Raw genomic sequence first — 24203 nt, 5'->3', positions numbered from 1 at the left:
AGGTATCACTTTTATTGAGAGGCCAAGGGAAACGCTGCATGGTAGGAAATTTGCGCTGGCACGGCGATCCTAGACAGAAATGTAAGGACAGTATGAGCTAAATTTGAAGTTTGCAGGGAATTCTGGGTACGAAAACTTTGGAGGATCCACGCAAGTCACACCTCACTGTACTCCCCCGGGTGTCTAGTTTTGAGACATGTCGTGGTTTGGTAGGTTTCTTTAGTTGGATGCCTAACCCGGGACCAACAAAGCAGATGCCCCCTTGCAAAACCACGTCGTTTTGTGATATATAATTTTGATATCTCCACAATACGTGTGAGTTATAGTTAATGTAGTGTAGCTGCTAAGAAAAATACACTCAGTATGGAGGTGCATGAGTTATAATTTGAAGGTGGTGTGTAAATTATACATTAAAGGTATACCTTTAGAATTTCTAATTTTAGAAAAGTTTAAGTTTTGTTTGTATCTAAAGAATAAATAAAGTTATACCAATTTAACTGAGTAATGTTTATGTAGTTTAAATAGTGTTTGCATTGAAAGAATACATTAATATTGCAAAGGATGTAACCTTTAGTTTTTTCACTATATATTGATACATGTGAGCATGTATATATGTATATAACCCACTGGCGGCTGCTCTCTTTGAGGAAGGCTGTCTTGCACACTTTGCTCGCTTGTTGAAATTCACCTTTTAGCATTGCCCTTACAGGCAGTGGGCGGTGTCAGGGGTACAAGTGGGCAGTGCCAGTGGAGGAAGAGGGCGGCAATATCCTAGGAACTTTTGGGCACCTGCATTTATGATTTTACAAATTAGACACTGCATAGGACCTGCAATTCTTCAGGGCCCCATACTCATGCTGCAAGTTATTTACACATTTTACAGAAAAGCTACCCCTTTAAGGTATAACCTACTGACTTCATATACCTGTCTCTTGTTAATGACTGTTGGACGTGGCGCTCTCTGCAGGGTCGCACCCAAAATGTTTGCCTTCAGCCTCCTATTTTTTTTTTGTTTGTTTTTGTTGACCTTAGGCCTGCACTTTACAACTGCTACCAGTGCTAATGTGCTTGTGCTCACTCCATAAAACATGGTAGAATTGGCCTACAAATAATTGGCATATTTACTATAAGTTCCTAGTAAAGTGGTATACCATATACCTAGGGCCGGTAAATTACATGCTACTAGTGGGCCTGCAGCATTTATTGTGCCACCCACTTAAGCAGCCCTTTTAATCATCTCCCAGGTCCGCCACTGCAGCCTGAATGCAATTTTAAACTGACAATTCGACTTGGCCAAATAACCCCCTTGCCAAGCCATAAAATCACCCGTTATTGCATATCAGCCACCCCTAAGATATGCTCATAGGGCAGGGGGCATTGTAATTAAAAGGTTGGACTTTAAGTTCTACATGTCCAGATAGTGAAAAACTCCTAAATTCATTTTTTACTACTGTGAGGCCTACCTCTCCCATAGGATAACATTGGGCTAGCTTATGATTGGGTGGGAACAGGTAGAGATTTCATGTTTGATATCTGAGAATTTGGAATATAATATCCTCTTTATTGGTTAAGTAGGATTTTAAGTTACAATTTTGAAAATGCCACTTTTAGAACGTTATAATGAATGCTGATTAACTTAATGCACTCCACCGTTCAACGATATGCGATCAATGCCTCAAATGTGAAGGGTACTGGCGGGTATCACCCACTGACCCAGGGTATGAAATTAATGCTAATAAATGCCCTGTGGCAGACTTGGGTTGCTATGTTTTATAAACCCATCTTATCAAAAAAGATTCTTGGATAAAACCGTTTTGTGGATAGATAATTTGAAGTATATTGAATTTGTTTCTTTCACTCAACTTTATATTTATTCAACATTTATATATTGATGAATTCACTTCCAACAAAAATAGGTTCAAACCAAAACCCTCAAAGCGTTTTGGACCCTTGGTTCTTCATCAGGTTATTTTCACTATGGAACACAAAGGCACCACTCCATGTTACAACTGCAACAATATACTAAAGGGATCAGAGATAAATCATCCATCCAAAGGCACTAATATCAGCATGTTTGCATACTTACCTCCAAACACAACTCAGTTATATAGAGCTCCAAAGTCCTCTATCAACCTATAATAAAGCAGCACATTATATGATACACATATATAAATGATACTAAATGAATAATGCATTTATGATGTGTGCATGAACACATGAAATGCAATTCGGGACACATGAGCAGAAAAACACAAAGCTTACATCACTTCGTGTCTCCCCATGTGCTGCTTTCCTCTCCCATCCCTGCCTTCGAGTATTGCCGATCTTGCTTTCCACCCCTCTCCTAATCCATAAACACACAGCCACAGATCTATTTTGGCCTGGTATGATTACATGGCAAACTCTGTAATACTGAGTATTTGTTTCCGTTCCTCATTGGATGGAAAGTTAATGACACCCTTTAAATTCTGACACTTCCTCAGGCAGCTGTTCTTTTCACTGCCTGCAACTAGTTCTCACTGTTATTTTGAAGCTGGGCCACATGCAATAGGCTATTTAAATTGTGGCCTGTGCTTTCTGTGTGAATTAAAAAAAATAACCCATGTTATTTATCAAGATTGACAATATTGAACTCAATGTTCAATTTCGAGATACTTTAAGAAAAAAAATGTGCTTTTCCTTCAATATATCAATTTATCTCTAACTTTTCTAACTACGCTTTCACAAAACCTGTCGCTCAGCACTCATTTTTATAAAGGCGAAGGCTATTAGCTTTGCCAATGCTTACTAATGATGAGACAGCAAACCCGGCTAATACCACTAGCTCAGCATCTGCTGAGTGTGCCGAGTTTTCTTTTTCTCTGCAGCACATATTTTAAACAATGGGTAGATTTAGAGCTTGGTGGACAGGTCACTATGTCACAAACATGAGGGATATCATGTCCGCCGTATTATAAGTTCGACTGGATATAATGGCATCGTAATTTGCGGATGGGATATCCACCACGTCCGTCACGGAGTAACCCAATGCACCAAACTCTAAAACAGTCCCTGCGTCCTTAGGGCTTCTCTTCATGTTGCTTATCCAGCTATCACAAAAACTTCTGTCATGTCTGGGATGAATAAATCGTCTGGTGCAGGTGTTTGTTAGCAGTGTTTAGGCAAGAGTACTACACATGAAGAAGTCGCTCCTGGCAGCCGCTCACTGCACAGAGCCATGCACAGAAACGGTAGTCCACTTCTGGTATCATCTTAGTTGGGACGGGGACCTATGCCCAGCATTTTGGAATTATTCCAATCTAAGCTCTGGCACAATGGAAGCACAACACTTTGTTTCATCAGAAATGTTCCTCAAAATCACAACCTCAATTTCCACAGCTTTCACTTTATTCAAACTGTCAGTGAGAGTATGAACAGTATACAGCTAGACTGGGCAGCATGAAACAGAATGAAGTGAAGCAACACAAAATCACTTCTAGACAGCAACATGAATTCTTGACGTTATTTTTATTCTGCAATTTGCATCAATATAGCAACGTTATTTATTTGTGCTGCGTGCTTGTGCTGGAAGCAGACATATTTCAAAGAAAAGCTCTGTCACCTAGAAGAGAAATATACATATACATTTCAGTTAGGGCTAATGAAACAGAATAAAACTTTTACATTTTTAGGTAACTTGAACGAAAAAGTTAGCTAATCATGCTCCAAACAGCTATGGTGCACTGAACAATTACATTATTTGTATTTCAATACAGAGTGACCAATTTGGCTTTTGGTGCACCTCCTGCACCTTTTTCACAATAAGAAACAGAATAAGTGTTAAGATCTTTCCTGGATTATTATTATTACTATGGAGTGCTCAGTCACACAATGCTCACGTTAGGACCAAGCTTTATATTACTGGAGTGTAGACACGGCAAAACCGAGCTGACAGGAACGTCCCTGCCTTACAAATTCACCAGGTACAGGCCTGACTATCTGCTTTAGTCCGGATTTTTACTTTTCATTCCAGGACTTGTAGTCCTTGTTTAGCTGTATAAAATCAGGAAAATAAGTCCTAAAATCTAAAGAAACAAACAGCATGGACTAGATTAGCTGCTCAATTCTGAACCAGGGGAATCTTGGTAGCTATGAGCAGCTGTGGCAGAGTGAGAAGGGCCTGAGAAGTTTTGGAGAGTGCGGAGATATAACTGATTTCAGCTTGTCTTTCTAATTACAAAAAGTTCTAAAGACCACAGACGTTTGCACTGATGCAAATTAATCCCTTGTATGCTCATGACGGCTCCCGGCCCTCATGCATCACGGTGGGCGTGTGCACACGACGGCCGGGAGCCGTCCGAATCCCGCCCACCGTTTTTTTCTCCCGCACAGCGCGGAAAATAAACCCGCGCCCAAGGGGTTAAAGAAACCAGGGCAAATGTGTGCTTCTTTTCTGTAGATTTAGACATGGGCGCAAACTGATCCACACCCCTTTTCTGGTTGCGTTAAATGAATGCATATATTCTGACAAATTTGTTAATGTAAATTATGGGAGTGTTATTTTCTTCTAGAATTTATTGCACGATCATCAAAAATGGTGCAGGAATAGTTTGTTTTTCAAAAAAGGCCATTTATGGATTACGATCAGATAAGCTTTCTTTTACACTTTAAAATGATGTATAACAACACATATATTAAATATGGTTCCACAATGCATCTGTAATATGGATACTGCCTCAACATGCACTGGCAAAGCCAAGAAGTCTGGCTATAAAGTGTTAAGGTGGGTAAACAACAGGAGCAACAGGTTCTGGCAGGTAAGAACCATGGTGGAAAGAAAAGCGAGCCAGACAGGACTAGGAAAGATAGACGAGATGTCAGTGTGGTGAGAGCAGGTGAATTACAGGATAGTAATGGAGCCGCTGTAGTTTACAGATTGGACATCGCAGTTACAGATGAGGAGCAGTAGGTGGCATGAAATGAGGTTGGATCTTAGTCACTAATTCCCGAAGGACAACAACAGAGTATGCAGGTGGAGCCAAAGAAATAATGAACCATACAGTTCACTTCTCTCCACTGATATTCTCTGTCACTTACACTTACTCTTCCAGACGATGATAGATGTGGTTGATAATTGTAGGGCTGCTCTTCTAAAATATTCCAGATGTTCCATGCCACAGTGAGTGCTTCAAAAACACAATAAATAGCATTAGTGAAAGACTCAAAGTATTGTGTCACTCTACACACACAAATTACCTCTCTGCACACCCCAAAATATCCCTCTCTGTTCATCACTCCGCAGTCCCCCTACCTTGCTCTGCATAAACTGTAGAAGCATTATAGACTCCCATTGTCATGCTGCTTCCAGTGTCCACTTTACACTGCATGAAGTACAGTACATTCCAGAATCCACTTTAGATTGTGAGGCTTGAGATAAACTTTTACAATGCAAGCAGAGTTTGTACAACATAAGCATTCCTATGAATGCCTCACTGGGAAGGTCAGCAGATACAAATTAAAGTGATTAAAAGTCCCATTTCTGGACAAGCTTCACCACCCAAGTACAAGCTAAGAAGTGTACGCACTTATGAATCGTAGAATGGGATTCATCCTTGAGGGCAAAGCAAGCATCACTCTGAGGCATGTGTCGGATATTTAAACCTCGTTCTCTTATTTTTAACCTTAAACAATGGGCATTCTGGCGCATCAGCATTATTTTGCTCAAAATTCACATCGAATTACCCAAACAAGGAAAATTAACTCAGTGTTACCGCCACCCATTAATGCGCCACACAGTTGCATAAAATTTAACAGCAAGAGCTAACAACCTTTCGTAAGATTTAAAACTAACAATGAATGTATTTTCTCAAGAGAACAAATCTGAATGTTGTCATTACTGTGGAACAGAAATCGCACTCGTGAATACCGGGACCGTCTTGTGTGGATCAGCTAACCAAGGCTCCTTAAGCATGTTGATCCTTCTCAAACACTTTGTCTCATCTTCCTATTCTGACTTCAGTCTGTTTCACACTTCAGTGACCACTCCAGTGCAATGGTTTGAATTGTTCTACCCTGAGAGGTCACATGAGGAGTACCAGGTCGATCCCCCTCCAAAGGATGCCTGCTCTCACTCACCCTCTCAATCATGCCTGTATACGGTAGGAGGGCTTTGCATGGTCTATCTCCCTCCAAAGGATGCCTTCTCTCACTCGGGGAACAGCCATTTCAACGAGGTTTTTACCACGCGTGGCAATTACATCGCATGCGTTGTAACGCATGCGATGTAATGGCTATCCATATTGTTGTGAAGAAACTGAGGCTGTTTCCTCACAACGACGTGGACCTCTGATGACGCAGGAAGCAGGAACCGGGAGCAGAGACGGCAACGCTGGAACCACGAGGAAAGAGGTAAGGCTGATTGTGCTTAGGGTGGGGGTAGTGTAGGGGTGAGAGTAGTGTGGGTATTGTAGTAGTGTTTTAGGGTTTAGGATAGTGTAGGGGTGGGAGTAGTGGGTAGTGTAGTGTTTTAGGGTTTAGGGTAGTGTTGGGGTGGTTGTAGGTTGGCTAGTGTAGTAGTATTTTAGGGTTTAGGGTAGTGTAGGGTTGGTAGTAGTGTGGGCAGTGTAGTAGTGTTTTAGGGTTTAGGGTAGTGCAGGGGTGGGAGTAGTGTGGTTAGTGTTGTAGTGTAGTATTGTTTTAGGGTTTAGGGTAGTGTAGGGGTGGGAGTAGTGTGGGTACTGTAGTAGTGTTTTAGGGTTTAGGGTAGTGCAGGGGTGGGAGTAGTGTGGTTAGTGTTGTAGTGTAGTATTGTTTTCGGGTTTAGGGTAGTGTAGGGGTGCGAGTAGTGTGGGTAGTGTAGTAGTGTTTTAGGGTTAGGGGTAGTGTAGGGGTGGGGGTAGTGTGTTGTGTAGGGGTAGGGTTGTCACTTACCTTGCATACTTTTACCACAAGTATAGCTTTACCACGCATGCCTTTGCGTTGTAATGGCATGCGCTGTAAAGGCATACTCGTGGTAAAAGTATGCGATGTAATGGCATGCGAGGTCATTGACATCGCGTAGTAATACCCGCGTTGTAATGGCACGCGTGGTATTAGTATGCGATGTAATGACATACAGCCCTCTCACTCATGCTGTCAATCTTGTCTGTGGATCATAGGAGGGCTTTGTATGGCCTCTCCCCCACCAAAGGATGTCTGCTCTCACTCATGCTCTCAATTTTACCTGTACATGGTAGGAGGGCTTTGCATGGTCTATCCCCATCCAAAGGATGCCTGCTCTCACTCACGCTCTCAATCTCGTCTGTGTATGGGAGGAGGGCTTTGTATGGTCTCTCCCCCTCCAAAGGATGTCTGCTCTCACTCATGCTCTCAATCTTGTCTGTGTATGGGAGGAGGGCTTTGCATGGTCTATCCCCCTCCGAAGGATGCCTGCTCTCACTCACGCTGTCAATCTTGTCTGTGTATGGGAGGAGGGCTTTGCATGGTCTATCCCCCTCCAAAGAATGTCTGCTCTCAAGCTCTCAATCTTACCTGTACATGGTAGGAGGGCTTTGTATGGTCTCTCCTCCTCCAAAGGATGTCTGCTCTCACTCATGCTCTCAATCTTACATGTACATGGTAGGAGGGCTTTGCATGGTCTATCCCCATCCGAAGGATGCCTGCTCTCACTCACGCTCTCAATCTTGTCTGTGTATGGGAGGAGGGCTTTACATGGTCTATCCCCCTCCGAAGGATGCCTGCTCTCACTCACGCTGTCAATCTTGTCTGTGTATGGGAGGAGGGCTTTGCATGGTCTATCCCCCTCCAAAGAATGTCTGCTCTCAAGCTCTCAATCTTACCTGTACATGGTAGGACGGCTTTGTATGGTCTATCCCCCTCCAAAGGATGCCTGCTCTCACTCGGGCTCTCAATCTTACCTTTATATGGCAGGAGGGCTTTCCGTCGTCTATCCCCCAACAAAGAATGCCTGCTCTCACTCGGGATCTGAATCCTGCCGGTATCCATAGTTTAACGGCAGTGCACTCCTTATTTTCCTCTTTGCCAGGCCAGATTGATTCCTCTGAAAGACACTAAAAAAGTGCATCAGGCAACCTTTAGCGATAAGATCAACAAAGTGATTGTTATAATGCTTGAATTAATCCCAGCGATTGGTAATTACTCTTTGCTACATTCCAGTTCACAGATTTTTGCTCACTTTGCTACTACAGACCAACCATATGCCACAATTAAATGCAAATCACTCTAGGTGCTCACTCCAGTAGCGGCGGTTCCACCGTGATCTGCTAGGCCTTATCCTCTCTGAATGAGCGCACATGCGACTCCGTTATGCTTTGCCATCAGTGAGGTGCATCAGGCGTTTTACGGCACAGTGAGCACAGGATATAGTGTTCAGCCTTTGCGTCGGAAGCTAGTAATCACTGGTTATTATCCAGTACAGGTACTTTCATTTACTGCAGAATTTGCACCGCAACGCTACAACTGCACTTCAATTGGATAATATTATTATTCACGTCCTCTCACTCCACCCCTTGGAAGCCCTGTCTATCAATGCACTTACCCTTCCACTCCTGGCAGCATAAGGTTTAGATCGCTTCTCTGTATCACGCTCTCTTTTGAGTGGTGAGTGGTTGGGTCTGTGAAGGTCCGAAAAGAGGTCATCAGCTGTCGTGGCTAACATTGCTCCCAGGTGGTGGGGCAGGGGGTAATGCGGAGAGGAAGAGGGGTTAATAATATAATAAAGAAAAAATTTACTTGTCCGCCGGCCGGGTCCCACGTTTTCTCGGCACCAGTACTGCTCGGCACCTGTTCTTGCTCTCCTGCCTCCGGTAGGAACAGGAAGAAGGCAGCATCCCTCCCCTATGCAATGGCAGCGTTGTGATTGGTGAGGATACTGCCTAGCAAGGGGCTTACGGGGAGGCCATTTTGTCCATGTAGGCTGCATTTCAGCCTGCATGGATAAACGGCAAAGTGCTCATGATAGGTCTGGGCGGCCCCAGAGAGCTGATCAAACAGTCACTGTGCCCTCAGGAGTGGGCACGCCACTCCTCCCCTGCTTGAAGAGCAGCCCCGCCCACCCACCTGCCTCCAACCAATCCCTTCTGTTCTGCTTTCCCGCACTGCGAGAAGCAGAAACATAAAATGGTAGTTATTACCATTTTATGCTTCTGCTTCTCGCGCTGCGAGAAAGCAACGGGGCGACGCTTCTCCGCCCTAGAGGAGGAGCCGCCCCAAAAACCACTTCTACCAACGGCAGACAACATCCCTTGCCACAATGAGAAATCCCCTCACTCTTTGTAACCCACTTTAGCACCCCTTGGTATTTTGCCGAAGCAGAAAGATGATCACAGATACTCCCGTACCATCAACACAGTTTCTGGGAAGTCACAGGGGATAGAGGATAAAAACCTTACCTGCACTATTTCCCCAGCATTGGCATCTTTCACAGATTCACATGCTTTGAGTATCCTCCATTGTCATACAAAGACCATGTACCATATGTAAAAAGGATAGCCAAGTTTAATTTAGTAGCCCATCAAGGTCGCCTTAGGCAAGCAACAAGATCATGGAAACCACAGAAGCCATTTTAGATTCTATGAAGTACAGCAAATGAGCGAGAACTGTACACAGCAAGCAGGCTGCATAAAATATATTTTTGTGTGCAAGAGTGCATGCATGTGTGTGTGCGTGCACATACATGTGGGTCAATATGTTCATGTATGTGGATCTGTGACTGCATGAATTTATGAAGAGCATGTGAGTGTTGTGCCCACCATGGTAATTTGATAGCCCAGGCACAATGGTCCTAATTGTTGGCAGCTTGTGGGCATCTATCGGATGACACTAATTGATCATATGTGATAAAATGCTGGTCCCCAGTTAATGATGGAAATACTTGGCAACTCGTGGGCCATCAATGGCACGTTGCCCATTTACACTCAGCAAAATGATGGCCCTAGAACGAAGATAATTCTTGGCAACTTGATACTTTCCGACAACTCACATTGCCTACCCATATTAAAATGACCGCCCTCACATAATACTTATATATTTGTTGGCAACTTGTGGCAATTTATGGCACAATATCCACCTACTAGCAAATTCTGGAGACAAGGGTATTAAAACCTAGCATGTTGTATGCATCCACAATGGTGCGTATATCTGGCATGGTGATGGCCCTTAGAGAATGCTGGGCATCGTTGACATGTTGAGAAATGCCAGGGTCTGATGGGTGTGCCATAGAGAATGGAACCAGAGTGTGAATTGAGATGGATTGGCAAAGAATCTATATTGAGATACTCTTAAATATTTATAGTTTGACCTTGTTAGGATGTCTATTGTACAGAGCCATTGGGTAAGAATAAGACTATTACTTGCCATTGTCAGGACCAACATTGCATTCTATTTCTGCCTCCAATGTGCAGTCACAAGGCACAATTTTTAAAAACTGTCAGCGTGAATTTCAATACAAAACAGAGACATTTTAGATGATTACGCTATTGATCCAACGCAAATCTCTATTGTATGAGATATTGATGTAGGTGATATGAAAATAAATATGCTCTTGAACAATCAAGCAAAATAAATCTCCTATAATAGATAGAAAGCATTGCATTGTCAACACAAAACAGTTGTTTGAAAGATGTGTACCGGCATAAGCCTATGCTGGAGATGGGAAAGAGTAGAGTGTGAATCATAGTGAGCGCCTTTCGTTTAAGAAACTATTGAAACAAACTGGACGAGGAGGTGAGTGTTAGATGTTGTGAGGGACAACGGTCAATATATGTGACATGTCATGCTGAATAAGTATAATAGAGGCAATTTCTTCATCACTAGCGAGGGACCCCAAGGGAAAGCATTCACAGACATGGTTCCAACTCAATCCACTTACATCCCCTCTTACCTACCATTTGTATCCCACCAGGATTCATATCCCAGCACATGAACTATGATTTCAGTGGCCAGGATGCTCCCATGTCAGGCAATCTGGAAGCTGTGAAGACATTAAAAAAGGGCATCAAGCTAAACTGAGTGCAGGAGTCGACTGCACTAAACATTGTCACAACCTCTGTCATGTCTGAGCTGCCTACAGTCCTCAACATTTTCTTGGCTTAGTAGGAAGATAGGCACATACTCTTAGAAAAGGATGTTGATTTTACCTTTAATGTTATTTATCAAGAAAATGCATCTTTTATAGTTTCCCATGGTTTAAATACCCACCAATGTCAGGAAAAACCAGAATCTATCCAGGCCCATAAGTGTTTTACACTGAGCTAACTTGGAAGGTATGAAAGTAGTGACTAAGAAAACATGGGCAGTCCACTAACCCCCAGTCAATACCACATAGGACATCTCAGAAGCCTAAAAGTAATGACGTCATGAATTGAGTCCTTAACTACATAAACATAAACATTGATTGGCAAGAAGCGTTGTGTAGGGATGGAGTGGAAGGAAATGACATCAATCTGGTGAGAGCAGGTGGGTTAGTGGATGGAATGAGTGTAGAGCAGCCATGGCTTCCTCAGTCTTCTAGAGGAAATACATTTATAACTGAGGGAAGCAGAATATAAAAAAGCCTCAGGTAGATAACAACAGGATCCACAGCTAGAGACTTGTAACAGAGCACGCACTGAGGACAGAGGAAACACTCAGACATATGGGTGTGTATCCCATCACTTACCCTCTGCGATCATGGGGCCCAGCACGAATGCACGGCCTAATCTGTGGAACGTCAACTGAGGGATGCAACACTGGCATGGGAAACATCCTTAACATCGCAGTCAGTACACCGCGATGCTGTTACATCGCGGTAGTTACAACGAACGCGATGTAACCACGCTATGCCATTACAACGCAAGTCTTTACATCGACTTCCGCTAGATGGCGTGCTAACATTAAAAATAGTGTAGTTTACTATCCCAACACCTTCCCTACTGTTAAGTGGACTGGAGTTGGAATAGTAAATTACACTTTTCTAATGTTAGCACGCCATCTAGCGCAAGTCGATGTAAAGACTTGCGTTGTAATGGCATAGCGTGGTAACATCGCAGTCGTTGTAACGACCGCGATGTAACTGCACGCATTGTAATGACTCGCGTTGTTACGTCATACATCCCACTGGCATCTGTGACTTCCACAGATATCCGGTATGAGACCTGGAATCAGTCACAAATCTCGAATCCAGTGCATCCACGTTGGATGGGTTCTGCGAATAAAACAAAAAAAAACAAAAAAAGAGCATCAGGCGCAATCCAGGTAAAGGAACATCACCTCCATCAACACATACATTTTCTCTCTGCCCACAATGATTGTTACTTTTCAGTGTCATGCATCCTACGGGTGATTCTCCTTGGCAAGTAATAGTCCTATTATTACCCAATGGCTCTATAGAATAGACATACTAACAAGGTTAAAATAGAAATGTTTTGGAATATCCCATTATACATTCTTTGCCAATCCATCTGAGTCACACTCTGGTTCCATTCTCTATGGCAGACTGATCAGACTCTGGCATTTCTCAATATGCCAAGAATGCCCAGCATTCTGCAAGGGCCATCACCATGCCACATATATGCACCAACATGGATGCCAACAGCATGCCAGGATTTATTACCGTTGTCTCAGGCTGTTAGTAGTGGGTGTACTTTGTGCAATAAATGGCCACAAGATACCAAGAAGTATTACCATTATGTGAGGGCGCGTCATTTTAGCATGGGTAGGCAATGTGAATTCTCTCATGAAATTATGAAGTTGCCAAGAATTATCATCATTCTAATCTGGCCGCCATTTTACTGGGGGCGAATTGCAGCATGCCATGGATGGCCCACGAGTTGCCAGATATTACGCCATTAAGTGGAGACCAGCATTTTATCAGGCATGATCAATAAGTGTCATCCTATAGATGCCCACAAGCTGATAACAATTAGGATCACTGTGCATGGGCTAGCAATCTACCAGGGCGGGCAGTGGACACAACACTCACACACTCCTCATACATACACAGAGTTTGAGATACACATGCATGCACGTTCCAACACACATGTAGTTGCACACAGACAGACATGCACTCACACACAAAAATACAAAATCAATTTCTTATTAAAACATTACTTCCACTGGATGCTATCGTGACTCTTGGTTCTGCTCCAGGCCTACCTCCCTTTGATAGTTGGCTCTTGTGGTTAGAAAGCTGAAAGGACAAAATGCATAGGGACAATTGTTGGACTGCCTGGGGCATCAAACAGGAATGCCTGTTGATGGAAATGAGGAGGGAGAAGGGAATAAGTGGGTGTTCCTACGGGGGAGTAAAGGAGAAAATGTCAGTGGCTGTGGGCCCAACAAGAGGCCCAGTAGGAAAGATTCATGTGGCAGGGGAGAAGCTCTGGCAAATTGTCCTTCTTCAACAGATGGATTTTTCGCTTTGCATTCAAGCTAGCTGTATAAACACTTTTCTTAACCATTTGCTTTGCATGCAGAATGTTTATTTCATCAACATAAAAAGAACCCTACTGGAAAAACAAGCAAATGTAAATAAGTAGGTTTAATGTACAAAAAATAAAGGCACATTCACACACATTTACATACTCACACGCTTGCACACACACTGAAATACACTCAAAGAAGGAAAACAACTAGAAAAAAGAAACCTCGTGTGTGTGTGTGTGTGTGTGGGTGTGTGGTTGTGTGTGTGTGTGTGTGGCTGTTTGTGTGTGTGCGCGCGCCCTGCATGATCTGCATTATATCTGTGTGATGGAGGCTTGCACTGTTGCTTCTCATGCTGCACATATCCTTTCTGTGAAAGTGAAGCTTGCTGTGCTCCTACGTGCCTTGTTCTGTGTGGGCGATGAGAGCTTTTCTGTCACTGCTCATGTTGCAACCGTGTAAAAGGCCATCAAGGTCCAAGGGATGTCATACTAATCCAGTCCTTTTTAACTTTCCATACGTGTTCATTAAATCCTATATTTAAAAGATTCTGAGTGTGAGACAAACTTGCTCCGCTGCTGCCTGTGCTGTACTTGCTCCATGGTTAAATGAACACTGTACCATTGGTACCTTTGACACAGCTAGCCTGTATGTGTGTGCGCGTGTGTGCCTGTTTGTGTATGTGCGCCCTGCATGATCTGCATTATCTCTATGTGATGGAGGCTTGCACTGTTGCTGCCCATGCTGCACATATCCTTCCTTGAAAGTGAAGCTTGCTGTGCTCCTGTGTGCCTTGTTCTGTGTGGGTGATGAGAGAAGCTTGCTCTGCTTCTGCCTGTGCTGTACTTGCTCCATGGTTAAATGAACACTGTACCATTGGTACCTTTGACACACCCAGACTGTATCTTTGAGAGATTGCATTGCCTCTCCTTCTGCTTGCAAGGGAGAATGCCTGTCTGCTGCCATGTTGTACTTGAGCGTTGTGAGGGATGCTTGCTTTCAAAACTTCATGTTTCCTGAATCACTTTTTATCCTTTTACCTATAAACAAGATTGCTTTGAAGTTTTCTAGTCTGCAGCTTGTCTGTTGTTTTTGGGGGGGACCTTAATTCTGAGATCACGGGAGGGACTGAGCAAAAGACATAGAGAAAACGGCAGATGTGGCTAGAGGAAGACAGATCAAGAGAGACAAGAGAGGGGGAAGCCGGGGGACCTTTGGTCGCCATTTTGGGTTGGGGTATCGGTGGTGGCACTGTCGGGCGCCATATTGGTGGTGTAGGCGTGCAGCCTATATGCGGACGGTCTACTTAAGGCAGTCAGTTGAACGGGTCAGCCGGATAAGGTATCAGAGCTTTTACTACCTGCCAATAGACATGCGCGCATAGCGCAGCGCTATCTTGATATTTTAAAATCTCCCGTTTGAGTATCTGTGTTATTTTTGATTTCTTACCCTTGGTTTTACTCGGGGTGCTGCCCTCTCACTTGCACCATAATTGTTAGCGCACCGCTGTTTGGCGGGTCCTGTCCTCGGGTTGGGGAAGCCGGGGGATCTTTGGTCGCCATTTTGGGTTGGGGTATCGGTGGTGGCATTGTCGGGCGCCATATTGGTGGTGTAGGCGTGCAGCCTATACGCGGACGGTCTACTTAAGGCGGTCAGTTGAACGGGTCAGCTGGATAAGGTATCAGAGCTTTTACTACCTACCAATAGACATACGCGCATAGCGCAGTGCTATCTTGATATTTTAAAATCTCCCGTTTGAGTATCTGTGTTATTTTTGATTTCTTACCCTTGGTTTTACTCGGGGTGCTGCCCTCTCACTTGCACCATAATTGTTAGCGCGCCGCTGTTTGGCGGGTCCTGTCCTCGGGTTGGGGAAGCCGGGGGATCTTTGGTCGCCATTTTGGGTTGGGGTATCGGTGGTGGCATTGTCGGGCGCCATATTGGTGGTGTAGACGTGCAGCCTATACGCGGACGGTCTACTTAAGGTGGTCAGTTGAACGGGTCAGCCGGATAAGGTATCAGAGCTTTTACTACCTGCCAATAGACATACGCGCATAGCGCAGCGCTATCTTGATATTTTAAAATCTCCCGTTTGAGTATCTGTGTTATTTTTGATTTCTTACCCTTGGTTTTACTCGGGGTGCTGCCCTCTCACTTGCACCATAATTGTTAGCGCACCGCTGTTTGGCGGGTCCTGTCCTCGGGTTGGGGAAGCCGGGGGATCTTTGGTCGCCATTTTGGGTTGGGGTATCGGTGGTGGCATTGTCGGGCGCCATATTGGTGGTGTAGGCGTGCAGCCTATACGCGGACGGTCTACTTAAGCCAGCCACTTTAACGCGCAGCGGTGACGCGCAGTGGTGGACGCCTTCTCTGCTCCTGAGTCGTGCCAGAGTCCTGCCCGTCTGCGCTCGTCAGCGTCTCGGAGGCGATCGGAGCGGCGTATTCGACATTAGTATAATAATAAGTATTACCATCTGTTGCTGCTATTATGGTATGTTATACGGCGCTAGAGCTATGGTCTCTGCAGAAGGTGTTTTGCGCCTGTCGCAGAGTCTTTCCCAGGCGATATAGGGGTAAGAGACGATGCCCGGGGTGTGGGTGGTTCCCAAGCACGGCTTCAGTCTCCATACCAAATAGGGAGGTGGACTGTGTGAAGCATCTTTTTCTGCTTCTAAATACCAGATCCGTGAGCAGACATGCTCAGGATATTTATGATCTCCTGTCCACTGAAAAACCGTTATGTCTGATGCTGACAGAGATTTGGCTAGGGGATTCTTCCAACCCTGATATAGCTACAGCAATTCCTCCAGAATACAATATTTATCGGCAAGATAGATCGGTGGGGAGGGGTGGGGGTGTGGCACTTGTAGTGAATAAATTGGTTGCATGCTCCATTATTCCCACGGATGCCAACACAGGATCTGAATCCCTCGCTTTCTCTATAGCATTGGCGCCTCATCAATCTTTCAAAGGGCTGTTAGTTTATAGGCCCCCTGGACCGGCTGGTTCCTTCTTCGATGAGCTCCAGTCAGTAATCGCGGTGCTCGCTCTTAGAGCTGAGCATTGTGTAGTGGCCGGGGATTTCAATTTTCATATGGAGGAGGGATTGGATCCGGACACGATCAAACTGACCGATGTCACGGCCCCCCTAGGTCTTGCTCCTTACCTCTTTGGACCTACACATGACAAGGGTCACACCCTGGATCAGGTTTTCTCTACGTCCCCTATAGAAGTGCTTGCACTTTTGCCGGTGCTTTGGTCAGATCATAGGCTGGCCAAATTTTACGTACTGGGTAAAAAGAAACCATCAAGTACCGCTCCTAGGCACCAGGGACGTACACTTAGGGCGTATCATCGGGTTGTGGTAAATATTTCGTTACCGGTACTATTTTTTATGCGGTAAAGTCTTAGTGAGAATAACTCAGTAAAAATAAGAGGCAGAATCCGTGGTATTAGAGGTTTTAAAGGGCTTTATTCCTATACAAAGGAATCCAATTCGAATTGTGGGCCTTCTGTTCCATCACCACGAAAGTTCAGGAAGGAAGGGCGCATACATTATTGACAGGTAATCACTTTTATAAGATTTACATTATAGTGTAACAGATGCAGGAGGCGTAACAGCTGATAAGAGAGATAAAATATGCATACGTAACCAAAAGAAGGCGTGAACATGGGTGTAACTAAAATACGTCATTGAACATGATGTCACAAATGGGCGGATTCATAAGAGAATCCTGCAATGTCAGCAGAAATATTTGGCAGAGATGCGCGCGCAGCCGCATGACGTGTGATTGACGTGCAACTAGAGAGTGAAGGGGACTTGATATTTAGCTCTACATGTGGAGACAGAAGTCTGGGGTTATGTCAACCTAATCCCAAATCATATCTAATATCCTATGTTTAAAGAACTGTGTTATCCAAAAGAAAAGGTCTCTTAGGATAGAATCTTATTCTATACTGACTATACTGACTGTTAGTGCGTGTACAAGCGTCTAAGTGTCTACACTAGATGCGAGGGGGTAGGAATATTCCATGGTAACGGGGCTATGAATTACTTGCATGAGGACAGCGAGGCCTGGCCCCTTGCACGGTAGCTGGAGGAATGTTTACCTAAACTACTAGACAGGAATGCATCGGGTGAGGAGCGAAGCAGATAATCTTGAAGGTGAAATACAGTTTTTTTTGGCAGGCAACTGGCTGGATCAGGCACCGTTAGCCGCGCAGGGAGTAGGACAAAGTTCATGGATACAGAGGCTGGTTCAGACTGGAGCTTTCAGAGGCAGAAGGCAGAAAAAGGCTTGATGACAGAATTCAGGGCCTACTCGCCTGAATCTGTGAAATGTGGAAAGTGAACCATATAAAGTCGGTGGCCTTTTATACTTAGGAATGGAATATCTGACCCATTCATGGCGGGTCTGAAAGAGGACATGTTGACGGTGGACGCACATATATTTGCGTCTTCAAAACTGGAGTAGGAGGGAACATACATGTACTTATAGCATGTACATGGAGCCGTTGGGGTCTACGATAGGGGACATAACTGATCACAAAAATTCATATTTCCTCATTCCCTCCTTGTCCCCTACGGACCCTCAGGAGATATCGATCTTCATCAATCCATCGATCTGTTCATATAGCATCATTTGTTCTTCTTTCTTCTTCCGGGATCTTGCATGAAAACTTGGAGGTGGGATACACGATGTGGCACACAGACCACAAATCGCTGGCCCACATTGTAGACATAAGCAGCAACTGAATAGTATAAGAAAGCCAATACCTAGGAAGGATAGGATTCTCCATCCCCAGGCTGACAACACGCCCCAGAACCAACCGGACCAAGTCCAGGTGCCTGGACTCTGGTGTATCTGGCTTATAATCTTATGAAGGCGGGTTATGGCTTTATATACTGACGGCGAATTTTCTGGTATGAAAATGCAGCAACTTGATCCGATGACCCTACAAGCTCCGCCCCTATCGGCCAGGATGACGTCAAGGACAAGACGATTTTGAAGCACAACAATCCGCATAGCAGACTGCTCTTCTGTTAAATTGCCTAAGGCGGAAATAGTCTCGTTCACTACTGCTTCAAGGGTTCTGGTTAATCTACGTATCAGCTTACTATTAGTGACTGTACCTATATAGGGAAAGAATCCTTTATTGAAATCTGTGTATTTTTCCCATGCTGTTTCAGTGTAATCGACAATTGGGAGATCTCTCTGTTGTCTATTGTGTACTAAATGGGTATTTCTGTGATAATCAGGCGGGGCTAAGAAAACAGGTGGCAGAAGGAATGCTATGTAACAGGTACCATCCCAATCTAAAGGTAGACATATATATGCGGTCTGGCCACATATGAAGTAGGAATGATGGGAAGCTCTAAATGTAGACTTGCCTTGATCACTGAATTTTATTACAGTGGTGCATTTACTGTGGCCCATGTGTATGGAACCATTCTTTCTTATACATAATTCCCCTTTCACTGGGAATACTGACATGGCGGGCAAGATTGGTGTAGCTTTAGATTCAACGTTCAGGATCATGAGGTTAAGTGTAAAATTACCTAATCCATATACTTCATTTTCTAGATCAGTTCCTGTTCTTTTGGGAAGTCCCTCCTTGTTAGGGTAGCAGACTTTAAGCAGAACTAGGTTCAGGTTTCCCCATACCCAGTTGTCTTGATAAACTGCGGAATTTGAATCTAGGGAATTAATCAAACTAAACCATGCTCCACAGGAGCCATTGTGTGTGAACGGATATGGAAAGAGGGGCAAAACTCCCTTATAGTTTTGATAGGGAGGGAGTCGGCCACATATCCAACAATTTGTGGCATTGCTGGTCTGATGGGAATGATGTAACATACTAATGAATGTGTTGTTGCGCAGCGCAAATCTATATGACAACTCATGCGGAGGAAATTCGCTAAAAGAATGTTCTGCAGTTATATTGTAAGCATGTTTAAGAATGGGGTAATACATATGCAGTAGTATGCTGGAAAAAATAATCAGAAGACTTAGAAAAAACAAAATTAATAATGTTACTGTGCAGTGACTACGAAGTGATTTACAATACGCATGCTTTTTGAGCTGCATCTGATTATTTCTTTCCCTATTCCGGTCTAGAGAATACATGTCAGAGACAAATTCAACCGATTCACCTTGGAGAGGACTTAAACAATCAAATTGTCTGACTTACTAGACCTCAATTTTAGTTTATAAATTTCTGAGTTCGATTGCTCAACCAAGGGGAGCTTTAAGTCTGTCTTTGAGGGAATACAGGGTTCAGTATTTATACTGGATGGTAGTCCATAAAATTTCTTGATATGACTCGAGTGCAACCACCCTTTTCTTCCCTCGATTTTCACGGCTGTCCTTGTGGTGAGTAGAACCAACTTCGGTGACTTCCACCTAGGATCCAGTTGGGTCTTCCGGTCAAAGTTCCTGACCAGCACCAGGTCACCAGGAACCACGTCATGGGGCTTCACCTCAGTATTATCGGGAAAAGCTGCGGATACCTGTGAACGACAAGATTGTAGTGCAGACATCAAGGAAGCCAGGTAATCTGTCAGCATATTACAGTCAACGTCAGTGATTTTGCGAGGTATAGGCGTCCCCCACATATTTGGTGGTCTACCGAAGATCACCTCATACGGGGATAGCCCTGTTCGAGAATGTGCTACCATTCTCATGTAAAAGAGCGCAACTGGTAAGGCTACTATCCAATCGACTCCTTTTTCTCTACATATTTTGGACAATCTAATTTTCAAAGTTTGATTATGGCGTTCTACGAGACCTGCTGCCTCGGGATGTCGGACACAGTGAAATTTCCATTGATAGCCTAATAGAAGGGAAACGTGTTTCATTAGTTCGGATGAGAACGGCTGGCCGTTATCTGAGTAGACAACACGTGGTAAACCGTACCGTGGGAAGAATTCTCGAACTAACTGTTTGGCAGTAGTCGGGGCAGTGTAATCTGAAACCGGGTATGCTTCTGTCCAACGGAAAAGAGCACAGACAACTACGAGAACATATTTGAATCCTCGACATCGTTCCATCTGGATATAATCCATCTGGAGGACTTCAAAAGCGTGATCGGGAGTTTGAAATCCACCCTGCTCTACGGGGATGCTTTTACCTGGATTAAACTGACAACATATCATACAGGTACGAACTTTTTGTTTAGCTGCTGCTCGCAAGTGCTTGTTGAACCAAATGTGTTGAATACTGTCTAGCATAGCTTTTTCTCCTAGGTGCGCTGGACTATGTATTGTGTTAATGATGACTTGGACCATTGAGTCGGGAAGAAACCATATAGATTTTTCCTTCGTCATCCATCCCTGATCTGTTTGGATCCCTCCTAATTCAGTCCATTTCTTTATTTCTTCTGGTGTAGCATGTGTCTGTATGTCAATTACATCAAGAGCGGGATCCTTAACTGTCATGCAATGTGTTGGTGTCGGAACTATTGTCTTTGTCATGTCAGTTGTGTGAGTCTGATTCTGAGCAGTCTGTTTAGCTGTTCTGTCAGCTAGGTCATTACCCTGAGAAGTGATATCGGTAACTTTTGTATGGGCTTTGCATTTCATAATCGATATTGCAGTAGGTAGATGAATCGCGTCTAATAGGGTTTGAATGAGGGGTCCGTGCTGAATGTGGGCACCGTGAGAAGTTAAATAACCTCTCTCTCGCCACAGTACGCCGAAGTCATGGACGACTCCGAATGCATAACGTGAATCTGTGTATATGTTGACTTTCTTATTTTTGGCTTGAATACAGGCTTGTGTCAGAGCGATGAGCTCTGCTGCTTGAGCTGACAAAGTGTTAATACGATTTGTTTCAATGACTTTAGTGTCTGTTGTGACTGCGTAAGCAGCCACTAACGCTCCTGTATTTGTTCTCATACATGACCCATCTACATACAATGTCAAGTCTGGATCTGACAAAGGGATATCTGTCAAGTCTTGTCTGGGTTTCGTCGTGATAGTAATGACTTCGACACAATCATGTGCCAATGGATCTGTTCCGCCCACTGGTAACAGTGTGGCAGGGTTTAATGTATTGCAACGTCTGATTTCTATATGTGGCTGAAATAATGTCAGTTCATAACCGGTGAGTCTCGCTATAGTCAAGTGTTGTGTTTGTGTGCGGTTCAAGAGAACCTCTACTGCATGTGGTACTTGTACTGTCAATTGATGTCCTAACACTATGGCATCGCTTTGTCTGATAGCTAAAGCTGTTGCTGCCACTGATTTCAGGCACGCAGGAAGAGCCTGAGCTACTGGATCTAATGTACTAGAGAAATAAGCACATGGTTTGTGTGATCCTGCTTGTTCCTGAGTGAGTACTGACAAAGCAGTACCTTCGCGTTCTGTAACAAAGAGTGTAAACTGTTTACTGTAACATGGTGTTGCTAAAACAGGTGCTTGACATAAAGCTTTCTTTAAGCTTTCAAAGGCATGTGTATGTTCTGGAGTCCAAGGGAGGACAGTCGATGTGGCTGTCTCCTGTGTTGTTAACTGGATGAGTGGTTTTGCTAGAAATGCATATTGAGGGATCCACTGCCTACAGTATGAAGTGAGGCCTATAAAAGCCCGTACCTCCTTTTGTGTCTTGGGTGGTGGCATGTTAGCGATTAACTGGATGCGGTCGGATGTAAGCTGCCTTCCCTCCTTGGACAGCGAGTGCCCAAGGTAAACAACTCGCTGGACACAGAATTGCAGCTTAGAAGGGGACACCTTGTGCCCCTTGTCAGCCAGAAATTTCAAAACCGTCAGTGACGCTTTTTCACATTCAGGTTCGCTTCGAGCGGTGATCAGTAGATCATCGACATATTGAAGCAAGGCCGTGTTAACTGGCATGTAGATACTGTCGAGTTCTCGTTTCAGTGCTTGGCTATAGATGCTGGGGCTTTCTGTAAATCCTTGAGGTGCGCGTGTGAATTTAAAACTTCGTCCATTTAAACTGAATCCGAACAAATATTGACTTCCCGGATCGATTGGGACACTAAAGAAAGCATTCTTGAGATCAATTACAGTGAAAAACGTTGCTTCTGAGTCAATAGCTGTTAGTAATGAAGAGATATCTGGGACCACGGGGTATTGTGGCACAATACATTTATTTAATTCGCGCAGATCAATGACTAATCGATATACTGGTGGAGCGTTTGGATCCGTTCTTTTAAGAATCGGAATTATCGGAGAATTACATACATTGGAGTCAGTTTCGACAACCACTCCTTGTGCAATGAGCTCGTCAATGATTTGCAGTAAAGCCACAACAGCATCGGGTGGTAATTTATATTGTCGCATTCGTGGTAGTATTACTCCTGTTTTTAATGTGACACGATATGGTGTAATATTCATGCAACCAACATCAGTGGGGCCTTGTGCCCATAAATGTGTAGGTAAATTCTGCAGTCGGTGATCCATGTCTCTGGACACGTAGTGACCTTTGAAGTCACGTAGAAATAGTCGTACTCCTTCCGGAGAACAACATATTATAGCTCCTAGAGCTTTCAATGTTTTTATACCTAACAAGTTTTCTGGACATGATTTAGTGAGCAATAAATCTGTAGTACGTGTCAATGGACCAATCGTAAGTGGAAGAGGTTGCGTTACGTCATTTATTATAGGTTTTCCTGAGAATCCAAGGGAAATATTTTGCGAGCCTGAGAGGGGTGCCCCTGGAACTTCACTGCGTCGTATAGTCGTTCTGCTTGCCCCTGTATCAAGTAAAAACTTTCTGTCTTCCCCTAATAGTTCACTATGTACATAAGGTCCCTCTTGGTCTACAGGAACCTCAATAAGGGGTAAGCCAACTTCCCTCTCTAGGCTATCTCATGAGTATCGCTGATAATCGGGATAATCTGCTTGTGCATACTGGTACATCTGTTGTGTTGTCGCTTGTGTTGCAGCAATAGGCTGCGCTTGTGGTGGTGCTACGATCTGTTGTGGAGCTCCTTGTTGCGGAGCTAGTTGTTGCGGAGCTAACCTAGGTTGTGCATGCTGAGGTATTTGTTGTTGATTCTGATCCTGTCTAGGTGGACGTGGTCTCTCCTGAGTTCTACCTGTAGCAATATTATGTTTCAGGACTGGACAATCGTGTATATAATGACCTAGTTGTTTACAATAGTTGCATGTCCCTTTCGCAGGGCCTGCGGAATCACCCTTTTGATGACTATCGGCTGGAACTGACTGTGCAACAAGCATTTTCATTTTTGTATCTTTCATACGTCTTTGTTCGTGTTCTTGTTCTTCTCTAATTCTATTGTGGTGATATTGTAACATCTGTAGCATCTGTGATGGGGTATTACCTTGCCAGGTACTTTCGAATTTCAATACTCTATTCTTAACTTGTAGCAGAGAATTTTCAACTAATTTTGTCACGAACAGATGTGGATATGACTCACTACTGGCTTTTATACCACTATTTATACCAAAACATTTTTCAAATCGGGAATAGAAATCACTAGTGTCTTCGTCTGGCTTTTGTTTACAGGCTGAGATTGCACCCCAGTCTTCCTTTTTCGTAGTTAATAAACGTGGCAGTACCTGTATTAGTAATCCTGCTAGTGCTGTAGTCTTTTCCCAAGCCCTGCTCCTGCAGCTCGGGCCTTTTCTTCGTTTTCTAATGCTGTCCAATCTATCTTTTGGTCTCCCACCTCCCATTCTTTTTCTTTGAGTTTTTCATAAACACCGGCGGGTAAGAGGACTTTTAATATTTTCATAATGTCGGGGTAGGTATACTCTCCCATGAGTAACATGTCTTTTATCTCACGGTGGAAACCTGCTGGGTCCTTGTCATGGCTGG

At 44.0% G+C, this 24203-nt stretch overlaps 1 long non-coding RNA gene across 6 annotated transcripts in view; it reads right to left on the bottom strand.

Moving 5' to 3' along the window:
- Positions 1 to 3429: 3429 nt before the first annotated feature.
- The window catches only part of LOC146822059 (uncharacterized), a 269544-nt gene continuing 248770 nt past the window's right edge, over positions 3430 to 24203 (bottom strand). For 2 of the 6 annotated variants that reach the window (XR_014963224.1, XR_014963225.1), the window contains 3 exons: positions 7896 to 8048; positions 5077 to 5165; positions 3430 to 3601 (listed from right to left, as the gene is read on the bottom strand). This is a non-coding gene — a long non-coding RNA (uncharacterized LOC146822059). Of the gene's footprint in view, positions 3602 to 5076; positions 5166 to 7895; positions 10970 to 11656; positions 12182 to 24203 lie in introns of those variants that run through there. The other 4 variants (XR_014963229.1, XR_014963226.1, XR_014963228.1 and 1 more) reach the window with 4 other exon arrangements.

The sequence above is a fragment of the Triturus cristatus genome, chromosome 6 (genome assembly GCF_964204655.1).
Source record: "Triturus cristatus chromosome 6, aTriCri1.1, whole genome shotgun sequence".
NCBI classification, from domain to species: domain Eukaryota; kingdom Metazoa; phylum Chordata; class Amphibia; order Caudata; family Salamandridae; genus Triturus; species Triturus cristatus.
The sequence above is the reverse complement of the archived record's forward strand: the minus strand, read 5'-3'. Positions and strand labels throughout refer to the sequence as shown.